This window comes from Lathamus discolor, chromosome 6 (genome assembly GCF_037157495.1).
Source record: "Lathamus discolor isolate bLatDis1 chromosome 6, bLatDis1.hap1, whole genome shotgun sequence".
In the NCBI taxonomy this organism is placed as follows: domain Eukaryota; kingdom Metazoa; phylum Chordata; class Aves; order Psittaciformes; family Psittacidae; genus Lathamus; species Lathamus discolor.
This window is the reverse complement of record NC_088889.1, coordinates 13176168-13195327: the sequence shown is the minus strand read 5'-3', so window position 1 is coordinate 13195327 and position 19160 is coordinate 13176168. Positions and strand designations below refer to the sequence as shown.

Sequence of the window (19160 nt, the reverse complement as noted above, 5' to 3'; positions counted from 1 at the left end):
AGATTACTTTAAAAAATCACAGTTCAGTATTACTCTTTAACGTGCAAACTGTCTTGGAGCATATATATGTTGTCCGAGTTTCATTTCTGAAATGTGTCTCATTTCTAAAATGAAGGTGTTGCTTGGACTCTGCCTGAATTTGTGTGGATCATTTGTGACGGACTCCAGACCATGGAGCACTAACCTACTTACTGCTTTTAGATACTTCATCTGCCTCAAGATTAACTATGACATTTTCCTGAGCTGCTGAGATACTTCTAGTAGTTAGGCCCTGGGTCATTCAGCAGCGCATTCCTGTCTGTCAGCAGGCAATCAGATGCTTTGCTTTAATGGCCAATTTTCTTATGGTTATCCTTTTGAAATCTGCTGGAGTGCAAGGCTGAGACTGAGGTCCAATTTCCTTTGCTGTTTATTGTCTTCTCTTGGGTAGTGTTACTGAGGCTCTCAGTAACACTACTCAGGCTGAATTTTCATCTCCTTACTGCTTATTTACAGCCTGAACAAAGATGCTAAGATGCTATCGCAGTGATGACTGTTTTGGAAAATTGCTTTAAGGCCATGCAAAAGTGGAGAACAGAGCCTTTTTTTTTTTTTTTTCCTAATCCCTTTTGTGCTTTTTTTTTTCTTTTCACTTTTCTCACAACTAGCAAGACCAGCTGTTTTATTTTTCTGGTTGTCAGCCTTTTGACTTCAGTGGGATATACCAGTGCCCAGCAGCACCAGGAAGAGAAACTGTCCAGCAATGCCAGATAGTACAGTCCAGCTCTTCTTCCTGATCAGTACTCCCTGGAAGAAACTGGCATGACACTGGTCTGCAGATACTCACACAGCATTTTGTGCCTCTTGTGAGATGCCTGAGCTGTAGCGATCCACTGTAGGGATTGTGTCACTGCCTATGTCTTGTATTCAGGTGAGGATTCCACTGAAACAATCATGTCCAATTGTCACAGAACCTTAGAATGTTTGGGTTGGAAGGGGCCTTAAAGGCCATTCAGTTATAACCCCCTGCCACAGTCAGGGACACCTTCCACTAGACCAGGTTGCTCAAAGCCTGGTCCAGCCTGGCCTTGAACACTGCCAGGGATGGGGCAGCCACAGCTTCTCTGGGCAACCTGTGCCAAAGCCTCACCACCCTCACAGGAAAGAACTTCCTAATATCTGATCTAAACCTCCTGCCAGTTTAAAGCCATTACTGCTTGTCCTATCCCTACATGCCCCTGTCAAAAGCCCCTCTCCAGCTTCCTTGTAGCCTCTTTAGGTACTGGAAGGCTGCTCTAAAGTCTCCCCTGAGCCTTCTCTTCTCCAGCCTGAAGAAGCCCAACCCTCTCAGCCTGTCTTCATAGAGGAAGTGCTCCAGCCCTCTGAGTATCTCTGTGGCCTCTTCTGGACTTGCTTCAACAGGTCTACATCCATCTTATGTTGGGGTCCCCAGAGCTGGATGCAGTACTCTATGGGGGGTCTCACAAGAGCAGAGTAGAGGGGGAGGAGTAGAGGGGGAGAATCCCCTCCCTTGACCTGCTGGTTACAGTGCTGGTGATGCTTCTTTTGATTTAATCACCTGGATTTCTATGTATCTGTTCTCCAGAAAGTAAGTGCACTTTTAATAACATCATAGTAACAGAGGAGCATATTTTTCCATGTGCTTTACTGAAGAGGAGAGTCCTGGCCATGGTCAAGCCATGCCTCCAAGTCAGTGGTCTACTTGAGCTGCCTCAGAGCAGCGGCAAAGGCCCAGCCTCTCCACTCTAACCAAACCTAAGTGTTTTACCACTCTCTCTTAAATTTGATTACTACTTACTGTTATATTTTAGGTACCCTGCCTTTGCCTATGAGTGCTGTGTTACTGAGAAAGTCAAGTTCTCATGATGCAGAAATTTGGGGTCTGTCACTACAATGTTATCAGCCCCGTGACCTCATCATTGTTTGATGGGGGAAACTGATGTCTGACATCTGTGAGCTCCTCAAAATAGAGTAAATTTAGAAATAGGGTAGAAAAAAAGGGTCAGGATCAGATGCCAAGTTATTTGCATTCCCAGACTCTTGTAACTGGCATTTTCATTTTTCAGTGTTTAGCATCTAGATTTTCAGGCAGGAAGATGTCCCGTGTTTTCTTCCCTCTTTCTTTACAGTGAGACAATTGTGTTTTGAAAAAAAGGTTAAGAGCCATTGATGCTTAGTTTTGAACTTTTAATACATAACTGTGATGGGAACTTTACTGAAAACACAACTGTATTTAGTGGTGCCACTTTCTCCAGAAAACAGAATTTAAAATTTAAATGTGATTTAAAAAAAAACATAAGAAAGAATAAAAAAGTAAACAAAACCCACAAAACTTCTGTGCTGGTTTTCTGGAAAAAAAACACAAACCACTGAATAGACAGGGAATCTTTTTTTCTTACTCTTTGAGACGTGTGTATTAATGAGTGTGTTGTCAAGGACGTACTTCATGGCTGATATATCACATGCATTAATTAGGTCAATAACTTTGGGTAGTCTTAAAATACCAAATAAAAAGGAAGGATATTGGGCAGAGCATGGCCCCTCCTCAACCCAGACACAGGCAAAGTCCTTTTCTCCCTTCCATGGGCTGCTTTGCTGACAAAGCTGGCAGCACAGCCTGCTATTTACATGCAGTATGTTGAAATGATGGAGGTTATGCAGAAGGAGGGTCTTGGGCTTGGTTTGTTTGGGGGATTTTTGCAGATGAATTACAGGAAGTTTCTTTTATTAGCTTGGGGTAGTATCTGCTTCATGTTAAGCATTTTACACTTGTACAAGAAGGAATATTCACTGTCCTGAAATACTTCAAATATTACCAAAAGAAAGTTTTGGGGTTCAATACACCTAACAAATCCTTACATGGCACACAACAGAAGCAGCTTTTAACAGAATTAGGGGTCTTCAAAGATTAAGTCAGGGAGCTTAAAGCCGTTAAAATGGAGTATGTTTTTTTTAAAATTGCCAAGTTCCAACAAAACCTAATCACACATCAAAAGAGATATGTGAGATCCCCAGGACAGTGAGAAGAGCGTGCAGCAAGCTCACTGCCCTGGACTTCAAGAGAGCAGACTTTGGCCTCTTCAGGAGCCTGCTTAGTAAGTTTCCATGGGATATAGACCTAGAGGGCAGGGGAGCGCAAGACTGTTGGTTGATATTCAAGGATCATCTGCTACAAGCTCAGGAGTGCTGCATCCCAACTAGAAGGAAGTGCAGCAGGAGGGCCAGGAGACCTCCTTGGATGGATAAGGAGATGCTGAGGAAACTTTGAGGGAAAAAAAGCTTATTGGAAGTGGAAGCAAGGACAGGAGGTCTGGGTAGAGTACAGGGAGGTTGTCTGGGAAGCTAGGGACCAGGTTAGGAAAGCTAAGGCCCAGTTAGAATTAAACTTGGCCAGGGATGTTAAGGATAACAGGAAGGGATTCTACAGGTACACAGCAAACAAAATCAGACTAGGGACAACATAGGCCCCCTGAGGAAGCTCTTGGGAGAACTGGCTACACAGGATTTGGAGAAGGTTGAGGTTCTGAATGACTTCTTTGCCTCAGTCTTCACTGGCAAAGGCTCTGACTGCACCACCCAAGTCTTGGAAGGCAGATGCAGGGACTGTGAGAATGAAGACCTTGGGCCCACTGTAGGAGAGGATCTGGTTCAAGACCATCTTAAAAATCCGAACGTACACAAGTCCGTGGGACCTGATGGAATCCATCCGCGGGTCCTGAAGGAGCTGGCAAATGAAGTTGCTAAGCCACTGGCCATCATATTTGAAAAATCATGGCAGTCAGGTGAAGTTCCCGACGACTGGAAAAAGGGAAATATAACCCCCATTTTCAAGAAGGTGAAAATGGAAGACCCGGGGAATTACAGACCAGTCAGTCTCGCCTCTGGGCCTGGCAAAATCTTGGAACAGATTCTCCTGGAAGGCATGCTAAGGCACATGAAAAACAACAAGGTGCTTGGTGACAGCCAGCATGGCTTCACTAAGGGGAAATCCTGCCTGACCAATTTGGTGGCCTTCTATGATGGGGCTATGGAACTGATGGACAGGGGTAGAGCAGTTGTCATCTACCTGGACTTGTGCAAAGCGTTCGACACTGTCCCACACAACATCCTTGTCTCTAGATTGGAGAGACATTGATTTTATAGGTGGACCATAGGCACATGATAAACAACAAGGTGCTTGGTGACAGCCAGCATGGCTTCACTAAGGGCTGTTCAGCCTGGAGAAGAGAAGGCTGAGTGGGGACCTCATAGCAGCCTTCCAGTACCTGAAGGGGGCCTATAGGGGTGCTGGGGAGGGACTCTTTATCAGGGACTGTAGTGACAGGACAAGGGGTAACGGGTTAAAACTTAAACAGGGTAAGTTTAGATTGGAGATAAGGAGGAAATTCTTTCCTGTTAGGGTGGTGAGGCACTGGAATGGGTTGCCCAGGGGGGTTGTGAGTGCTCCATCCCTGGCAGTGTTCAAGGCCAGGTTGGATGAAGCCTTGTGTGGGATGGTTTAGTGTGAGGTGTCCCTGCCTATGGCAGGGGGCATGGAACTAGATGATCTTGAGGTCCTTTCCAACCCTAACTATTCTATGATTCTATTAAAACAGCTTTTTTAATGCAGTAAAACATAATTTTTCCTCAGCTGCAGTATTCATGCTTGTGTTAATCTAAACAATTTATGGGAATCCAGAAATGAGGTCCCATTAAATCTTTTAAAGCAAGGTTATTTTTTCCCCTCTGAATCTTTTTTGTGGCTAGTAAGAATGTATATTTACTCTGGTAAGAACATGTACTCTGGATGTGGCAGTGTTACTTTCCTTAGCAGAGGGTTGGATGAATGCTGTAGTTCTTTATTAATTAGCCTGAAATATAGAAGAAGGATTGAGAATAATAAAATAATGAGCTAGATGTAGGGCATTCAAAAGTCATGACTAGATACGGCTACCTCACTGGCAGCCAATCTTTAAGCATAGAAGAACCTCAGAAGTCAGAAGCACAGATGGAAGCCAGCAATTTAGATTTAAATTATCTGTGCGAACAAGAATTTTAAGTACCTTGTTTCCTGTCCCCCCTTCCCCTGCCTTTCCTTGGTTCTTAAGCCATTTTGAGAATATGGCAGGACTCCTTTGCATGTTCTCTGACTTTCTTGGCTGGTTTCTTTGACGTCACTTCACTGCAAGCGAGCCTTGTGAATGCACACTATGTACAAGGTTGGTATAAAATGACATTTTTTATATTAACATTTTTTAATGTTAATCTTACAAATTTAATGATGTTCTATTTTGCCACAAAACTGAGGATAATTTTGTGTGGAAGGACAATACAAAACAAAATGAAGAAACACTAGTACAATTATATTTGCTTCTGCATTAATTATATGGTATAATATGTCAAATATAATAGTTATGTCCATCCAGTTAAATTCTAGGTCTGCTGAATTGACTGAGAAGTTGAGAGGGTACACTTAGATGTTTCATTTTCCACTAGTTCTGTGATGTCCCAAGTCCAACATTGCCTTTGCATTTGGCTACTTCTCACTCAGGTGTGTCTGGTATTGCTTCTTTTTTTATTAGTTGAACTGTACCTTATAATTTACTTTGTAGCTGCCTTGTCCTACCATTTTTCAATAGTGTGTTGGAAAATGGAGAAAATCAGTTGAAATGGTGTGTTTTAAAAACATGTTGGAAGCTTGAAATCCCATTTCTGAAATCAGCTTTATTAACCCATGCCTGTCTGTTGCATTTCTCGTAACTTGTGGACAGAACTTTATATAGGTTGCTTGGACTTCATTTGGCTTTAAGTCAATAATTTTACAAAGTATTCTTACTTTCTGAGCTCACACTGTCCTTTTGTCTTTGACCACTGAGGCATTTGTCTGTTCTTTCTCACCTGCCTGGCCAGTGGCTTGCCAAGGTGGAGGAGCATTACGCAGCACATCTGAGCCAGACCCTGGGCAGTGCTACTCGGTAGGTCACAGAGGATCTGATGCAGAAATGCCCAAACCAATGCCAGCACAGGCTGTATGGTCTCACAACCCTTCATGGAGGCATCAGCACGGGTAACTGGTACCTACATGCCTTGTCTGCTCCCCGACACACTGGGGACTTCTTGGTGCTTCAGGTAGGGTTTAGAGGTGAAGCCCAGCACTGCGGTGGTGTGGTTTTATTCTCTGTCACGGAGCTAGCTTGCTGGTGCTGTCTCCAGGAGCTGAGTGGCACCTCACTGCAGTCACCCAGGCTGCCCTGGGCAGTTCCCTGCACTAGCTTCTCCCCTGAGAAACTCCCAACAGCAGAGACCTCCACCACATCATCTCACCGCACCTTGGCGCGGACATGTTCTGACATATGCCCCCAACTAGATTGTTTCTTCCCCATCCTCCCTTCTTACGAGGACTGATGAGATAACACACGCAAGCCATTTACATTATTTGTGTTTTCATCTTTCTTTATGCTGCTGTGTGCAGGTGAGTTCATAACTGCTGTTCTCCTCTGAGTTTTTGTCTGCATGCAAATGGCTTATAATTCACCAGGACTGCTCACATTAGAGAACTGGATACCTAAATAAAGCAGAAGTGCACAGAGCAGTACCAAGTAAGGACAGTGTTAGAAGCAGGCAAAATTCTTGATTTCTGTAGACAAGTTTCTGAGCACAGCTGGGTTAGCTGATCCCCATCTGACCTGTTTCTTCTGGTTCATTTTTACCGATTGTTTTGTTAACATGGGCACATATATAGTGTGTATGGCTTGTATGGTGCCTGTGGAGTTTGCTGTCCCTACAAGAGATGTCCCAGTTGCTCTGGAGGATATGTGGATGCTTTGCAAGTCCAACATCATTGGGAATATCAATGTCTTGTTTGATGGTGGTGAAAAGCTATCACAGGGAAGCTGAGGAAAGAAATGACCAGGTGTTTAAAATCACTGATAGTTCAGTATGGGGTTTTCCCTTTTCTCAGGGGCTGGATCCTTCCAGTCTGGTAGGAGAAGCTCTCTGATTTGGTGAGGAACAGTGAGTTTTAGGGAAGGCCTTAAGAGCCTGTATGGATCTGAGGTACCTGTAGCACCCACAGACTGCTAGATTTAAATATAGAGAGAGCAAGTAGAGTGAGTAATTTGCATTACTGTTAGAATTAATTTATTTCTTTATGAAGACACCCATACAAACTAACTGTAAATCCTTGCTGTCTATAGCACTGTTTCTCTAAGGAAGATTTGATTATGAGCTGACTATAAGTTATTAGCTTTCCAGTAAGCCTAAATGAATGTTGCAGGCTATAAACTGACTATATAAATTACAATCTCTCATGTAAAGCTTAATGGTGGTTGCAGTTACATTTATATCATTCCCAAGGACAGGAGAATATTTCTTACCGTGTCACTGATTACAATAGTCTGATATCCCAATTTCATGTCTCAAGTCAAGCTGGCAGTGTGTTATTTTATTTTTTTTCCCTTCCCTGATGTCTTTGATCTGAAACTTGAAGTGCTTTCATATGCACTTAGTTCCCTTGCGAGCATCACCTCGCGGCAGCACTGCTTCCCATGGAAAATGCAGAGTTGGGCATGGACCATCTCTTACTCCAGGAAAAGCAGCGTGTGTCCTTTTCAGTTTTGGGTTGGGTTTTGCCTCTTGCAGCATTGTTTGCTCCTCATGAGCAGGACACATCTGTCCTCCACCTCTATGTCTTCTGGTTTGGGAGCAGTAGCCCTCCATAGTTTCAGCCACAGCTTTCTTGGCTGAAGCAGGATTACTGCTGTATTCTCAGACCTTAGGAGTAAAAAGTTAGTCTCCACTTTAGTTAAATGTTAATTAGTCAATGCTTACCTTAATTCAGAAACAAATGCAAATTGTCAGAATAAGTAATTTATCTCCCCGCTTTTAAAAATATTTATCAAGTTTGCAATTTAGAGGCAATCGTGGATGTCTGGAAACTAGGAAGTGGGAAAAATCATCAGAAACCGTATGTCACCTATGTTCTCGCTTGTGTAGTCTTTAAAATCTCTACTGAAGTATCACAACCATTTAACAAACTATTTTTCACTCATCTGCTAGGCACAGCAGGTATTTGGTTTTAATTAAAGACTTCGGAGGCCATGGAGATTATAACAGTGCTACTGAGCCCAAAGCATCTCCTAAAAATGTATGACAGGAAAGACCATTTCCAAAGCATGCGGAGTATTGATGTTGTTTCCTGCTGAATTCAGTCCTGCCTGTGGAAAATCTGGATTAAGAGGAGCTTTACCAGCCTTCTCAGAAGCAGATTGCTGCCCTACCCCACACACTTGACCAGGGCAGTTTAAACTGCAGGTGGTCAAATATGAAAGACAGTTCTTACTGTGTTAACAGGGTATTTTTACCAATCTCCTGGGCCAAAGCCCAGTAAAGGCAGTGGACTCTGAGCCAGAGACTGCCTTCTTGACAATTTCCAAATTCAGCAGAGTTTTGAAATTTGGTATATTTACTTCTTGCAGGTCATCAGTGGAGCAAGCAGTGCCAAATGTGACCTTTTAGCAGAGGTGACAAGGTGTTATTACTAGTTCTCAACCGTGCTTTTCCTGTCATCTTGTAAGAAGAGAAAAATGAAGTTAATTAATTCCATCCTGAGGCTGAAGTATCTAATTTGAGGAGTGGAAGGAAGGGTTATCTGAGGTTTTCACTGTGCTTCAGACTTACTCATTTTCAGTGCAAGTCTACCCTAGGGAAAGAAGAAAAATAAAGTTAGTTCACCCAGGAAAGGACAGGATTGTGAATGCAGAAGTGGATTGCACCACTTGAGAAACTATTATTTCCCGGTACTGTTTGCATTTGGTTGTGTTTCTGTGCGTTGCTGCTTGAAAGCTGGGGAAGGACCTGATGAGCTCAGCCTAGTTCTCCCTTTGCAGTGCAGTGACACCAGTATGAGAGAAATCATATTACTAAGCCAGGTCCTGGGCAGATATTCTCAGCAGTGACCAGTCCCACGTGCTCAGTGTGAGCCTGGAGCCCAGAGCAAAGGCATTGCCACCTCCTGCTTCCCAGTCTGCTGGCAAGTGGTACCATGGGTGTTTACCAAGCTGCTGTCGTAAGGGTATGGGAAAACTGTTTCTCTGGCACTGGTGGATTTGGCCTCCAAGGATGTGTCTAGACATCTGATGTCCTTCTGGCCTCCATGGTTTGCAGTGTTTTGAAATGCTAGAGTGTGGTCCCAGGTGAAGGAGGTGAGCTGTAGCTGGATGTCCCCAAGCGTGGCATCGCTGCCACCTCTCAGCTTCATCACTGTGTCCCAGACTGTTTCAAAGTAGCCTCCGGAGACTGATTATGAAGAGTAAATGCATCTCTTCTTGTTGACCACAGAATGCTTTGTGCAATAAATGAAGATGAATGGTTCAGCTTTTGAAGTAAAGATCTCTTGGTAGCTGAGCTATTGTGTATTGGTCTATGTCTGGTGTCCAAACCAGTGACTCTAAGAGTTAGAGAACATTGAGCTGCCTCCTTGGATGGTGCAAGTGCCTGAGTGTGCGATGCTCTGGGCTGGTGATAGTTATTTCATGTTGGATAAACAGAACTAGAAAAAGAAGAGCAAAAGGCATTCTTTCCATCCCTCTGTTGCCGGCAGACCTGAAGGTGTGTTTTCGGGGAGCCTGGTACGTGGGAATGAAGCATATGTCTCAATTAATGTTGAAGCTGAACCAGGCCATCCCCATGAAAGAACGAGTCCACTATGGTTGCTGCAAATAGTTTCAGCCATGTTCCAATCCCATGGTCCCAGCCTGAAGGATCTGCACTACTGAGTGTTTAGCAGGGAGCCCTCGAGCATGACCACTGCAGAACTGATCCAAGGAGTGCCCAGAGAGGAGTGAAAATCTGCATTTCGGTATTGCTGCTGGGAGGCGGGGGCAGTTCGATTGCTGGCTGCCATTTTGGTTAGTTACTTCCTCCAAAGTGATTGCTTGCTCATGTGATGTGAGGGTATTGCAGGTTCTGGAGTGGACTGAAGCAGTCCCAACCTGTTGTATTTGCCAGGAACTGAGGAGCCCATGTTAGGAAAGGGATGGGGATATGGCAGCTCCGTGACTTTAAATGACGAGAGGGGAGAGCTTACAGCTGCCTGGGAGGTCCCACATGTTCCTCCTGCAACTCAGTGTTGCACTCTGATGCTGAGATACATGTTTTGCCAGGCACTGCCAGAGCTTCCTCACCTCATCCCCTTGTCACAGGCCACAGTTTTCTTTATGTGCATGTGGTGACACATTACTATTTACAATTTCATGACAACATAGAATCATCCTGCTCTTTGTATGACACCCCTTTCATTTCCCTACGCTTCATTCATCAGGTCTCTAGTGCTTACTGGCAAGTGACACTGCTTTCTCCTTCCTCCCCTGTAGTTCCCAGGGGATTTCTGTAGAGTTTCTTTTGGCAACAGGTAAATTACCACTTTCACCTCAAGCAGGGGCTTCACTTTGTTTTTGGTATCTCACTTCAGTTTAGTAACCACTTTCTAGTCAGGCACAGACACATGTGTGCAAATATGCATGCATGCATATATGTGGGGTATATGTAAGTGTGTGTTTATGTGTCTGTAAAGATTTCTTACATGAAATTATGGCATATGTGCATGTGACCATGCGAAAGCTTGCCAACAAAAAGGGGGCCTTGTGTATGCATCAGCCAGCTTCAGAGATTCTTCTAAACTGGATTGATTTATTGCTCAAAATGTCACTGCACAGGTCACGTCTTACCATGACTTATTTAAAAGGAACTCCAAATACGTCGTACGACGTTATAAACCTAATTTCAAATTGTATGGAAGCTTTCTGTCAACAAACACGGATGTGTTAGGCCCAAACTAATTGAAATGGAACTCTGAGGTGTTTAGTTCTTGGTGAGATCTGATCTCGATGTGAAGAGGAACAATGTTTTTTACTGTGAATCCTGTGTTGGAAGGAGGAGGAATTGCAGAGAAAAGCAGTGCGAGCTTTTCCACAGCTCAGCCAGTAGATGTCACGTTTGGTTATCACTGGTGAGAGGTTTTATCGCAGAGGTTTGGTCCTGCAGCTGCCGGAGGGAGGCTTCGGATCGGTGCAAGGGAACCGGCGGTGAATAGGAAGGCATCTCATGGATGGAATGTGTAGCATGCTCCATGGCATGAACTTTTATTTGTTCAAGTGTTAACTGGGATGTTGTTTGCTGGTTCAAAGCAGACCTTTCTGTACTTGGAATGGGAATCTCTTAAATCATTAGAGGTGGAGAGAGTGCATGCATCTTTAAATTTATACTCCAGTTAGTCATTTGAAAGTTCAGTTTGATTCCCACATCATTCCTTCCCTGCAAGTTGTGATACATTAGCAAATCAATATATTCCTTGGGAAGAGACTTTTGCTGGGAAGTGTAGGAAAGTGTCACCCCCAAGTTCACAGTGTTGGGAGCAGCAGGTACATGGTCATCTGTTCCTGCAGTAAAGAATTACCTAGAAGAGCAGCCTCTTTGCTGCTCCTACTTTGTGAGGATCATTTATTATCAATGCTTGCACTTGCTTAGCTTTAGTACTGCTCTACACTTGAATGCCTCTTCAGCTGCTCAGCCAAATGGTTGTTATGGCTTAGACTGTCCTTTCCTGTAAAACAAAGCCCAAAGATCTTCCCGAGGGCAAACTGGCTTTGGTAGGGCAGGAGCCCCAGCTTATGCTCTGGTGTTCTGGGTTCTAGTGTGGGCTTTGCTCTGCAGCCTGTCTGACCAGATAAAAGTGTTATTTTCTCATCTAAGGATAAATGACTGTTTCAGAATGTTACTGGGTCTCACAAGTGGGTCTGCAGCTAGACTGTAGAACTGTGACTCTGAGGCCCTGTATTTGACTCCAAACAATACCAGTTCCCGGAAGTCATGCCTTAGGAGGTCTAAGACAAGGCCATGTCTGCAGTATTTGCTGTCAGTCCTCAGGTTTTAGACAAGTAATCTCTTAGCAATGCTCTGCAGATGAAACCCACAGTGTAATAGTGGGAATAGAAAACGCTGAGGCTCTACAGAAAGTTGCAAATAAAATTACCCTGCAAAAGTAAGTGATGTGAGGATGATGATGGTTGCAGGCAGGGAAGAGGGCATCTGTAGCTGCATAGCTGGAGAAAGGAATGTGGAAGCTATGGAAAAAAAAAAGCACTGTGAACTTCTGATGTGAAGCGTGTAGCACTGGAGATACAGAATATTGAAGAGGACTGTACGTATTGCTTCTAAATGTAGAGATATAACAGAGAAGAGGACCTTTGGAAAACAACAGTGGAGATTGATCTGTGAAGTACCATGAGTTTTCAATAAGGAGGAAGCTTGTTTTGCTAAAGCTGTTAAGAAAACTGGGAGAACAAGGGTGGACAGGTAGTTTCAGTACGTGACCAGGTGGAGTTTCCAAAAGGACAGAGGCTACATGAAAATGGATGCTCACTGCTAAGAGTAGTTTTTGCCAAAAAAAAAAAAAAAAAACGTAGGGAGAGACTTTTTCAAATGTTGAAATGCATTCCTTTATGGTGTTCATCCTGAACTGCTTGTGTAGCATAGGCAGTAGGGTCAGTGATGGTGGAAAGTCCACAATAGGGATGCAGAGAACAGGAAGGTGTGGGACTATAGGGAAGCTGGAGGTGACGGGGATGTAGCCTTCCAGTACCTAACGGGGCCTACAAGAAAGCTGAAGGGGGGCATTTTATAAGAATAAGTAATGATAAGAGGGAATGGCTTTAAACTGGCAGAGCAGAGATTTATTAGATATCAAGAAGAAGCTCTTTACTGTGACGGTGGTGAGACGCTGGCAAGACGCTGGCATAGGTTGTCCAGAGAAGCTGTGGCTGCCCCATTCCTGGTGCAGTGTTCAAGGACAGGTTAGACAGGGCTTGGAGCAACTTGGTCTAGTGGAAGGTGTCCCTGCCTGTGGCAGGGGGTTAGATCAAGATGGTTCTTAAGGTCCCTTCCAACCCAAACCATTCTGTGATTCTATGATTCAGCTGCAGGATTGGGACTGTGTTGGGAGGAGGAGCAGATCTAAGAGAAGAGATATTTTTACATATGCAAATAAAGAACAAAGTATCTTCTTTTTCTTATTGCAAATCCTTCATAAAATATATATCTTGTAATAAAACAGAGCACAGTAATGGGCAGCATTTTTCATAAATGCTGTGTCTCCCAGTATTTTACACTGTTAAATATATTGTTTTGTTTAGGATTTATGCTCTTCATGCATTTTATAGATAGAAAGGTCTGGAGCTGAATTTGCCAAAAGGGGAAGCATTTGTAAATCTCTGATTTTATTTTATTTTCCCCTAAACATTTATAGCTGCAGTTATAAAGTGCAAGATACTCTGATCATCGCTTGTACTGAACTTCTTGTCATGATAAGCTAAAGTGCAGATGTGCTACCAATATGGAACAGAGATGGCAAAGATGCTGCATTTGCAAACCATCTAACACCAAGTGAATTAGCGGAAATAGATATGAAGATAAGGGGAACATAAACAAGCAACACAAGGAAATGATTCCTCTAGTGCTCTTCCTGCATGTCTGCTAAAGCTGTCGCTGTTACTGGTGCTGTGCCTGCACAGTTACTACTGTTTGTTTCTGCATGACAAGCCAGCATAAACACTAACCCGGTACTCTGAAACTCCATCTGGGGTATGTAGTCAGCTGCTATAATTAGGGAGAAAATGTCGTTGTTCAGTTTATTGCTATTGCTTGAAATCAGTGGGTTGTGTTTGCACAATTTTGTGTCATTACAATTTAAATGTGCAGTGCATGTGCTTGATTTCTTATGTTACTTTGGAAACCGTATACTGGCAACTGAAGCAAAACAGTTCTTTTGGAAGTTTATTTTCCTGAGTTTCTAATGGATAAATGACTGAGTGATCTGAAAAGAACCACAGAAAGATTTCCTGTGCCCTATTGGAGATTTACTCAAATAGGTACCAGTTCAGGACCCATGTGAGTAAATGCATCTGTCCATCTCTGTTCGGGACAGTACTTCAACATTTTCTGAGATCACAGTGATGGGAGGTAGCATTCATGTAACAGTAAACTATTAAAGTGCCTTTTCTGTGTGCTTGTTTTCTATGAATCAGTTCTATATTGTCTTTCATGCCATTTTTGACCTTACACTAGTAGAGACTTGGTAGAAAATATTTTGGATGTACTGCCTGAAAGAATTCAAGTGCTGCACAACAGATGCTAATGACTGCAACATGGCTTTGTGAGCAAGAGGGAATGGTAGTGGGAAAGAGCACTGCATTTGTTTTGCAACACTGGGACTGGTGATTGATAATGCTTGTTCCTTTTTCTGATCCAGTCTCAGCTTCATTATGAAATACGTAGTTATTGGAAGTAGGCTTGTAACTTGATGACTATTATCCATCAAAAAATAATGATGTTTTAACACTGTCTGTAATATGTTCTTTAATACTGGTGAGTATTAAAAATAATAATAGTGTAATACAGGTTGATGGAAAAACAGCAACAAATGTAGCAGATTGTGTAACTGTGCTGGTGGTGCTGGGTGGCCTCCACAAGCATACCAGTGAGGAATTCACATTCTGTTTCAGCAGTGTAGACTTCAGACACAAACATTTGATCTGTCTGTTTATGCATTTTTGTCTTGTGCAACGGCCAGTCCAGATGAGCAAATCTGCGTTCAGTATTACCCTTCCTTAACCTGCTCCCACTCTCCCTATGTGTGCATTCCCAACCTTCTTTATTTTGCACGTGATACATATTCAGAAGATAAAAAAAATGTCTTGTTAATGATAGAAATGAAAATAAACAGTGCACTCCACATCAAACTCTGCCGTGTATTGTCTCCTTGGCAAAGCCCCAAGCATCACAGTTACTCGGATTCCAGCAGTGTGAGCACAGAGGGAGGGATTAATTAAAACTAGTACATGTTAATGGAGCTCTAAACCTGAGTTCAGATTGCCTTAACAAACACAAAAATACCATAGTATTAAACTGTTCTCCCTCAGGAGCTGCTGGAGTAGCACATCAGTGAGAGGCTGCCCTTTTCAGGGATGCAGTGCTCCTGGATCCGAGGAAGCTGCCTGCAGAAGCTGCCCTGTCTTTGTTCCTCGGCTGATGGCCACAGCACACTGCTTCTCTCACCAGCACTCTCCTGAGGACTGAGAAGAGTTTCCCCATTTTCCCCCATATACCTGGATCAGCGCAGACCTGGGCTTCCTGCCAGTGCACCAAAATCCTCTTCGATGGACAGCAGAGAAGCAGCCAGTTGGTCACTGCAACCTCCAGTTAGCTGAAGCCTCACAAGATTTAGTCCCAGGGCAGGCGGAGCTATGAGGAGCTTTAGATGATTAAAGACCATCCAGTTCCAACTCGCTGCCATAGGCAGGGACACCTTCCACTAGACCACATTGCTCCAAGCCCTGTCCAACCTGGCCTTAAACACTGCCAGGGATGGGGCAGCCACAGCTTCTCTGGGCAACCTGTGCCAGTGCCTCAGCACCCTGACAGAAAAGAACTTCTAACTTCTTCCTTATAGCTGATCTAAATCTACCTTCTGTAAGTTTAAAGTTTCAAATGTTTTAAGAAATTCTTGAATGATGCAAAAGCTGAAGGAAAGGAAAGGAAGGCCATTTTTGCTGCCTGTGCTTCAAAAGGGCAAATGGTGTGAGCCAGGGAAATGTATCATGTATGTGGAACAAAACAAAGGGGTTTGCTTTTGAAAAGTGAGCCTGACACAGCTGTAGGAAGAAAGGGAGATCAAGGTAGAACTGATACACCTAAGAAATGCTTGAGACATTTTTGCCAGTGGTGAATATGTGATAACCTCTTCCAGACATGGCCAGGGGCTTGAAGCTGGCTGCAGAGCTGACTTGCACTTGCAGGTGGTTTCCAAGAAAGCTGCTGCTTCCCCACCCTCAATTCGTGCTAAGCCAAGTGCTGTTGCTGGGTCTGTTACATCCTTCATCATCTCTTCATTTCTGTATTGGAGGACAATCTTTGGACGCAGCATTGACTCTGGAAGCAGCACGGTTGGGTGGTGTCAGCTTGCAGTGTTTGTCCAGAGTCAGAGCAAATGGTCACATTGTTGGGTGACACCTGACAAGCCCAGGCAGACTGCCGACGTGTCTCATAGCTCCCGTGTCCCTGAAGGCAACGTCTCCTTTTTGTGTGTTCTCAAACACTGCCCAGCTTTCTTGTACTTCTAAAGTTTGCACGTTAATGTCTGAGTGTTGTGTTGTTAAATTTTCAGTATCTCTATTCATGCCAGAAAGCTCTTCTGTTAGGAGGGATTTAGAATAATGCAACTCTTCATGGGTCCTCATTATTTCTCAAAAAGGGACTGTGTTGTTCAAGTGCCCATATTGTGACATGCGTCTAATTATGGATCCTTTCTGTAGACCCCCAGAGATGCCATTATGTCCACCTGCAGTAGGAGGGGGAAGATTATAATTTGCGTTCAGCATGAGCTTTTCTCCATTATTCCCACTGTACGTAAATAAAGAAAACAAATCTTATCGACCACTGATCCTCCTTTCATTTATCTTACATTTCATTTTTTAAAACAGCAGTTTTGCTTTGCTTCTTTCCCTCAGAGTATTGTTGTTTGCCACTTCAGCATTAGCATATCTGCTTTAGTCTGGCCTAACTGAATGTGCACCTTCCGCTGAGCAATTGGCAAAAGATATCTTGGCTAAAAGGGCTTTTCATCCTTTGAAAAGAAAAGCATGGCTCAAGGGGTTGACATACCCAAAGACAAAAGCTTGATCAATAACTACAAGACTGGTATATATTCACATGATTTTTCCTTTGTCCCTTTTATTTTTATTTTTATTTTTGTTTTTAAATGCACTTTTCCCCTCTTCTCACTACCCTTCTGACTGAAATTCTCAGACTTCTAGGTCAAAATGCCTCCCCATCCATGTCAATTTGCATTGTAGATGAGAGTAGTTTTGAGGAGAAAATACCTAAGTACAGTTTGCATTTTGGCACAAGCTCCTAATATCTGAATTAAAGGAGGTGAGTAATGAAGGCATTCCTCTCTCCTAGGTCAACATGAGCAGGCAGACCACGTATTCCTGGGAGATTGTCCTGTGCTTTGCACTGCATTTCATAATTACTCCCACTGACAAAATCCTTGCAGAAATAGGAGGATGACAGAGGTATAAGTTTGGGGACCTTATTCTGCTTCTGTTTTTCTCTAATGGCTAGTCTCTTTTAGACGTTCATGGAAGGATAACATCTGCAAATGTTTTAGTTTCCCATATTTGGTCCCTTTTTTGCACAATTCAAGTGACAAAATGTAGCATTTAACACAGCAGAATCTGGTCTGTGTTTGCCTCCATTCTGTTTCTAATAGTATTAAGCTCAAAGCAGAAAATCTCCAAAAAAAAAGGCAGAGCCGGACAGGGAAAGGATATACCTGTCCCATCATAGGATCATAGAATAGTTTGGTGTGAAAGAGACATTTAAAGGCCATCTAGTCCAACTCCCCTGCAATGAGCAGGGGCATCTTCAAGTTGATCATGTTGCTCAAAGCCTCATCCAACCTGGCTTTGAATGTTTCCTTTAATGGGGCATCCACAACTTCTCTGGGCAACCTGCACCAGTGCGTCACCATGCTTACAGCAAAAAATTTCTTTCTTACATCCGGTCTGACTCCCCGCTCTTTTAGCTTAAATCCATTACCACTTACCCTATCCCTACATGCCCTTGTAGAAAGTCCCTTTCAAGCTTTCTTGTCAGCCCCTTTAGGTACTAGAAGGCTGCGCTAAGGTCTCCCTGGAACCTTCTCTTCTCCAGGCTGAAGAGCTCAGCTCTCTCAGCCTGTCTCCATAGGAGAGGTGCTCCAGCCCTCAGAGCATCTTCGTTGTGTCCTCTGGACTGACTTCACATCTCTTCTACATTGGTGGCTCCAGAACTGCACACAATACCCCAGGTGAGGTCTCACAAGGGCAGAGTAGAGGCTCAGGATCACCCCCTTCCACCTGCTGGTCACGTGTCTTTTTTTTTTTTTTTTTTTTTTTTGTCTGTCTTTGACTTGGGATTCTGTTCCTGTTTGTATCAGCCAGTGCAAAAACTGGTGGTTAACGATGCTTCTTTTAAATCCAGTTGTTAAACCTAATTTCAAGTCAATCCAAATATTTTTGCTGTAAGAAACAGAGCAATGCTGTGTGGTTGGTATGATATGCTAAAAAAAAAAAATAGAAAACTGATCCGCCTCTTTAGGACATAGTAGTATGTATTCTAACATTGTTTGACGTTCTGTTAGGACAAATCCACTGGCATTTTTTCAGATGTGTTGGAATTGCATATTCCAGTGGAGTGAAGTTCCCTCAAAGGCTTTTGCTGACACCCCTGAACCTAACACATCTGCTTGTAGCCTTTATGGACTCAATTTATTTGCTTGTACAGAGGTGCCTGGTGGTACACGAGTTGTTCTAGGATGGTACACACAGCTCCAGCTATGGCTCTAGCAGGTTCTAGGTTTCTTATAACTCCTGTGTCATATATATCCCACCCGGTCTAGATGGCTCAGCTACCCTCCTGCGTCTCAGATGCCACTACTGACATATGGCTAGGCGAAGAGCTTGGTCATTCTGTGTTGTTTTTGATATTATAGACAAATCACTCTAGAAGCACAAAAGCAATTTGCATGCAAAGGTGTCACTAGTATTCATGGGTTTAAGTCAAAGGGAACTCAAGTTTAGTGAAATCAAGCAATGTTCTGGCACATGTTTGGGAAATCATCCTTAGGTTTTCCCTATTTATATGGGGTGAAGGTTATAATAAAATTCTGGTGGAACACTCATATACCAAACATGCCCTGTGAGATGCCATTTTCCTACGTTGTGCACATTAGTATGTTCAGCTAAATAATGTATGGTAACAGTGTGCACATCACGGTGTTACAAAGGACGGCTTGTGTGAATTTTCAGTTGGGAAGTGGGAGAGGAGAAGATGTGATGAAGGCAGCAGCTGCTGGAAATATCCATCTTGTATTTCCAGCTCATGGATGTAATTTCATAATATCTGTGTCAGGTACAGCAGCTGTCACTGAGTCTACCAGTGTAGTGCAGATTGGTTTAATATCTGTATTTCAGTAAGCTGAGCCATGAAAAATTAGTGCAGAGGCATGTTACATCACTCCAGCTCACCTTTGCTAGGAGCTCAGTTAGGTTTTTTCCTCTTATGCCCACACCTGGGCCATGGAT

The 19160-nt window shown here is 43.4% G+C and overlaps 1 protein-coding gene across 3 annotated transcripts in view; it reads left to right on the top strand.

Moving 5' to 3' along the window:
• Positions 1-19160, top strand: part of MDGA2 (MAM domain containing glycosylphosphatidylinositol anchor 2) — a 387881-nt gene that overhangs the window by 308681 nt on the left and 60040 nt on the right. The gene's annotated exons all lie outside the window — the stretch shown is intronic.